This window comes from Onychostoma macrolepis, chromosome 02 (assembly GCF_012432095.1).
Source record: "Onychostoma macrolepis isolate SWU-2019 chromosome 02, ASM1243209v1, whole genome shotgun sequence".
Taxonomy (NCBI): domain Eukaryota; kingdom Metazoa; phylum Chordata; class Actinopteri; order Cypriniformes; family Cyprinidae; genus Onychostoma; species Onychostoma macrolepis.
The window spans coordinates 21,600,530-21,606,646 of record NC_081156.1 but is presented as its reverse complement, the minus strand read 5'-3'; the positions used below and the strand labels follow the sequence as shown (position 1 = coordinate 21,606,646).

The window sequence follows — 6,117 nt, the reverse complement described above, 5'->3', positions numbered from 1 at the left end:
ACATGTGCATTGCAGTTCGTTTATACTAAGATATCTGATGTTCACATACATTTGACTTATTTCTAACATTCCTATGTTTATTTTCAACAAATGAAAACTCTTCTGAAATATATTTGCAGCATTTCTGGATTCATTTAGCTTGATGAAAATTAGTGCATGTAAGTGTACCTATTGAGAAATGCTTTATGGGCCAACAAGCAAATCAAAGTTTAAATACACTCAATTATCATTCAAATGTTAAGTTTAGGTGGCTTCTGCATTAATGTATATAACAGGATTTAGTGGAAAGATTTAATGTGACTTTAAACTGTATCCTCTGGCACTTAACAGGTTATAAATACCAAAGCAAGGTAGGAAAATTCTTGATGTATGTGCCAAGATGCAGAGCATCTTGTGACCGTACAAAAAAAAAAAAAAAAAAATGCAATATATATTTTATATTTATTTAAAAAAAAAGAGAGCAGTATTTAGATAAACTCCTGAAAATACGCTAAGTATCTTCACTGGAGGTCCGGAGCTTTCAACAGGTTCCGTTGGGAAGCACTGAGATTAGGACAGCTGACGTAGTTTAACTACATCTTCCTGAGGAGCTCTGTGACGTACTGAACGTGCTCCGAGAGAAGAAACTAGAGAGAGAGCTGATCGCAAAAGCGATAGGGCTGTCTCTCATTCATGTCTGGCTTTGGCAGCGTATCGTGAGCTGCGGGAGCCAAACGGCACTGGCACTGTGCGATTCAAAATGGGGGGTCTGACTCTCTCCCTCCCATTCCGTTCTATAAACTTTATCAGAGCAGATTGAGACTGAGATTTAAAGACAGAGCTCTGTGTGTGTGTGTGAGAACACAACTGTTAGAGCAGTTTAGAGAGAGCCGTGCTGCAGAAATGGAGGGCAGCAGCTGGCACAAACTGAAAGAATCTTTTAAATAGTCTGTAATGTACGGGTGAGATAACAGCTGACACCTTTAACAACAGATAGCTGCGTCTGGATGGCAACAATCGGAGCAAAGCAGTGTCTATATGGGCCAGGCAAAAAGGGGAGGAAAAAAATTGGGTGAGAACAAAAGAAGGAACACATGATCTGCTGTGCTGCTTGGGTGGCCAGAGGATGAGCGCCCATTGTTGGTTGAATTCAATAGGGCTGATTAGTTAGAAGTGTGTGTGTGTGTGTGTGTGTGTGTGTGTGTGTGTGTGCTTTACATTTATGGTGACTGGCACGGGTCTCTCTTTCTCTCAGCATGACTGAAAATGGGTAAAAAGATTACATTTATATTCACTGTTTATCTGTTTTAACCACTATTATGGTTTTTGGATGGTTGATGTGGCTGGAATGGGGTGGTGGTGATGAAAATTTCATAAAAAGGCTGGCCAGTTTCCTTAGATATGGGACAAAAACAAGTCCTACAATTCCTTTACCAGAACACTGAAATTAGAGATGATCAAAATACCGTTTAAAAGTTTGGAGCAATACTTTATTGCTCCAAAACTTTTCTATTTCAAATAAATGCTGTTCTTTTGAACTTTTCATTCATTCAGGAATCCCCCAAAAAAAACCAGTTATTGCCACACATTAAATGTTGCACATTTTTCAACACTGATAATAATAACAATGTTTCTTGAGCACCAAACGAGCATATTATTAATGACTGAATAATCACATGAATAAATTACATTTTAAATAGTCATATTAAATTTGAATATTTCACAATATGACTATTTTTACTGTATTTTTGATCAAATAAATGCAGCCTTGTTGAACATAAAATATCTTATGACCCCAAACCGTACATCACAGTAATGTATATAACACAGTAGTAGTGTTTTTTTAAATAATTAAATATTTTTTTCATAATCACATGTTCATTATGATCATCCTAATCGTTATTTTAAGATATTTTCAGCACATTTATGAAAACATTGAAAATCATGGTTTTACACCTGAAGGTCCTCGTTCCTTATTTTACCTGCATCAGTTAGGTAACACTGGCAATGGTGAGTTTTATCATTTTTCTGCTCTTAATTTCTCTTTAATTTCACTCTTAAAATAGCTCTTATAGTAGCTAGTAACACCAGAAAACCAATATGGCTCCTGCATTTAAAACATATATATATATATGAAAGTAAAATAATTTTGTCAACATTGCCAGTTGTTTTGTCCTAGTACTACTACTCAAGAAACAATGCAATATTATTATGTCTAAACAAGTCCAGTATTAAAACCATTGCAGAATTTCTGGGTATTAAAGAACCTAAACCAATGAGACCACAGGAAGTGCTCTGAAGTTTCTCAGCCTGTGTCCATCTATAGGTCTTGTTTATAGGTCTTGATAGTCGCTAAATATCATCATTAGTTCACTGACCTCATTATACAGAGCACAGATCAATATTTACAGAAATTGCTTCAAACTAACAAATGTGTTTGCAATTTCTAGGTCCTGTTCCAACGCAGGAACAATATGAATTTTCAAGACGGCCCCTGCAGTGTAAACATGTTTTAAATAAACAGGAACTAACGTAATGCTCTTTTAATTGATTCATTCTGCCCAGCAATGTTTACAGAAGGGCCTAAATATGAACTTGTAATGCAAATCCAGCGTTTAGAAGTGGTTTGTTTGGTTAAAACAATAACAGTTTGTATGCCAGCCATGTTAGAGTTGCATTGTGTGCTTCAAGGGCTTTATTTGGGGATGTAAATCTTTCTAGACTGCTCTCTACAAATTGTACTGCAATTCGCAGGGCAGAGCTGTCTATGTTCGAAATAGGAGAGGGAATAATCATAAAGCGGTTGTGCGTGGTATGGCACTCTGGGTAAAAGACCATCAGATTATAATTAAACACATGTGAGAGGCAATAAAACGTAATGAACGTAGTGAGGAGACTGGCAGAGCCATTTTATGTGGCCAGCACAACATGTTGTGTAGCGCTGAAAGCCGCGCCATATGTGTCCTCGGGTGCTCTGGGTTTAAACGTCTGTCCATATATGGTAGCTGTAGCACTTTTTTTGAAACGCATTCACAGTACTGACATGGAAGTGGCCTTGTGGGTAATGAAGACAATCCAAAGATGTGTGCTCAAGCTTTTTTTTTGCAGGGCAAGTTACATTGCTGTTCAATTTAGTATTTTTTTAAATTAAATATTAGGGTTATGTGTCATGTTTGCAACACTGAGAGAGTAAAAAAAAAACAACAACTAATTTACATATTACCAAGATCTATATATAAAACATTTACTGTAAATGATAGGTTTGAACTTTTAAAAACCTTGAAAGCAAAACAGATGGTTCTGGTAAATTACATTCTTTGTAGCTGCTTACAGCTTGACTCAAGGTCAAGCAAACTTGTGTGATTTAAAAAACAAAAAGCTATATTCAAAAACAGATTTTTACCGGTAAACAAAATGAGTGTTAGTATTAAACCACTTTCTGTAATTGCAGTGTTGTTTTGCAGCAAGATTTGAAGTGTAATGTTTATGAGAGTTTAAAATAGTTCATGTTTTGGTGCAAAAACTGCAAGAATTTACAAGCACATGCATTAACTTGGAAGTAGAAGTTTCGAATCTTGAGTTATGAAGGTGTTTAATCACTAGGAGGTGCTGTTCAGACTATAATAAAGACTGAAATATGAAAAACAGCAACCCACAACAGTCAAATTCAGCTTTCATACAATTTAAAAAAGTGAACTGTGTGTTTTAAACTTTAATTATAGACATATTAAATTGCATAAACGCACTAAAAAGTACTTGTAAACGTGGACACTTGTAAACTAACATAGTAAGGCTACAATGGAGTTCTCGCCCTCATTCAGAGCTATGTATTCAGTCTGGCATGTTCGGCCCAAAGGGACGGGGCCGAGGCACAAGGAGGCCCAATATTCCAAACAAAATGCCTCTCATCGCCTAAATCCATCACTGCAGCGGAGACCCTCTTTCTCTGGATGTTTAAATGAGAGAGTGTAAGCATGTATGTGTTGACTGGTCCTGAGCGGCCTTTCTGGCCTCTGGGACGATCCACAGAGAACCAGTTAGGTTTTTTTTGTTTTTTTAAGTCTTTAACGATATTAATTGTGTAATAATACATATTGACCACAGAACTACAAAACTGAACTGTAAAGACGTTTCAGATTATAGAAACCCCCCTTGTATGTGATGTTTGTTTTTATGTTTCACAAGCAAAATCGAATAACATATTACAATTTCTATTCCTCGCAGAGTGTATTTATATAAATGAAAGTCTGCAGGAGTTTTAATAATACACCCTCTTTGTTAGACTCTGTGGTTTGCACACCTGTGTTGACGGGCACGCTGTCCTCTAGCCGCCTTGAAATGGAAGCATAAACAAGCATACCCAGCTGGGGAAACCCAGACTCACCACAGCCCCGCAGACAGGCCTGCCGCCAGCGCCTGTATCTTTTCACACAGGCACGCGCATTTAATCATTCCATCTGAAAAAGTATAGCAAAAGGATCTCAAAAGACGTAGGAAACATTCTAAATTAGCATTAGGAATATTCAACAATTCCTAGAAAACAGTGAAGCATTCATGAACAAAATCAAATATTAAAACACCTCTGTGAATATATTAAATTCTGATGCCCAGTGCTGGTGCCAATGAGCGTGCCAGATGATGCCAAACTGCATGAAATATAAGCAAGCTCCAATGTGGCTGACTCTGAAACTATTCTGATGCTTCGGGGCCAAATAAGATGCTGGGAATTTCCTAGTGTGCTACACTGATTTTTAAATGAGTAAACATACTAAAGCAAATAAATAAAAATGCAAATGAACGCCATAACATTATTACAACAGCAGGAAGTTTGACTTTTAAAGCAACATTCATGGGTGAGTTTTGTGTGCATAGTTTGACTGCCCTCTATTGGTAACATGTCATGTGCATGACAACAAATTTAGCATTGAAACACTGCACCTTTGCGACATCCTTAAAAATAACTAAATCCAGAACAGTTCAAGCTAACAACCATAAAAATTGAACTTTTTTTATAACATCTGTTTATATAATTTATAAACTTTTGAAGCTGACTAAAAATACAGTCTTTAACCACAAGTTTTCCTATCAATTTAATTGAATGTGGGTCAATGAAAAAGAAGGATGTTCAAGATGAAGACTGGTTAAAAATGTGCGTCAGTTTTGATGAAATGACTCACCCTCATGTCGTGACAAACCCATAAAGAATTATTTCTGATGAATCATGCAGGTCTTTTAGGGTGACCACGTGGCATATGCTACAAAAAAAAATTAAGTAGTCTATACTCGTGCATTAGATTGTAAATTATAGTTTTGTTTAAGGAACCCATTGAAATTAAGTCATTATTCACTGATTATTTTAAGTAGTTGCTAGTTGAAGAACTACTGCAATCGGATCATCGAGTGAACTGAAATCTAGAACCGGATTCGTGAATGAACCATTTTGAACCGGTTCTTTGTGATGAACCCATTGATTGGCTTTTAAATTGGACTGAACGACTCACGAATCAGCACTCAGCTGAGGCAAGGTTCAGGTCGCAAAAGTTTTCGAATAAATGGTTAAAACTATAAATGACCAATTTTTCAGTAGTCTTAAAAAATGCTATTCAAATTAGTGCTTTGAAACTGTTCACTTACGGTCTGTATTTAAAATAGTTGAATAGTTCAAAGGTTATGTCTCTAAATGTGTGACTGTCTTTTTTTCTTAAATTTATGTATTTTCTGTTTGTTTTCTTTTCCTACTTTCCTTCCCTTGCTCCCATGGCATTGATATGGTTGTAATGTTTTGTTGTTTAAAGCACAATAATGAAAAAGTTAAAAACGAACTGGAGGGAAAGTGAACATCTTTGTAATCCATCTTTCTTACACAGAAAGCTTTGTTTTATTTAATTTTTTTATTTAGAGAGACCAACATATATGTGTTGTAAAATACAGTAAATCACATCATAGACTGTGTATGCAAAAGAAAAAAAATAACTGGAGTAATGTGTTTATAGAAAGGCTCTTCTCCAAACACCGTAACACCATTTAAGCAGGCCAGCCACAGGTCTGGCATTGACGGACACTTTCCCCTTCCAGATCCATTCACAGACAATCCCGAGCCACAGAATGACAGAGAAGAAAGAAAGGGGTCAGAAGGAA

At 36.3% G+C, this 6,117-nt stretch overlaps 1 long non-coding RNA gene across 2 annotated transcripts in view; it reads right to left on the bottom strand.

Annotated features, from left to right (window-relative positions):
- The window catches only part of LOC131527154 (uncharacterized), a 39,413-nt gene extending 34,021 nt beyond the window's left edge, over nucleotides 1-5,392 (bottom strand). Inside the window, exons 1-2 of one of the 2 annotated variants that reach the window (XR_009267607.1) lie at nucleotides 5,157-5,392; nucleotides 4,280-4,436 (exon numbers count right to left, since the gene is read on the bottom strand). This is a non-coding gene — a long non-coding RNA (uncharacterized LOC131527154). The remainder of the gene's footprint in view (nucleotides 1-4,279; nucleotides 4,437-5,156) is intronic. The other variant, XR_009267606.1, reaches the window with a different exon arrangement.
- Nucleotides 5,393-6,117: the final 725 nt, after the last annotated feature.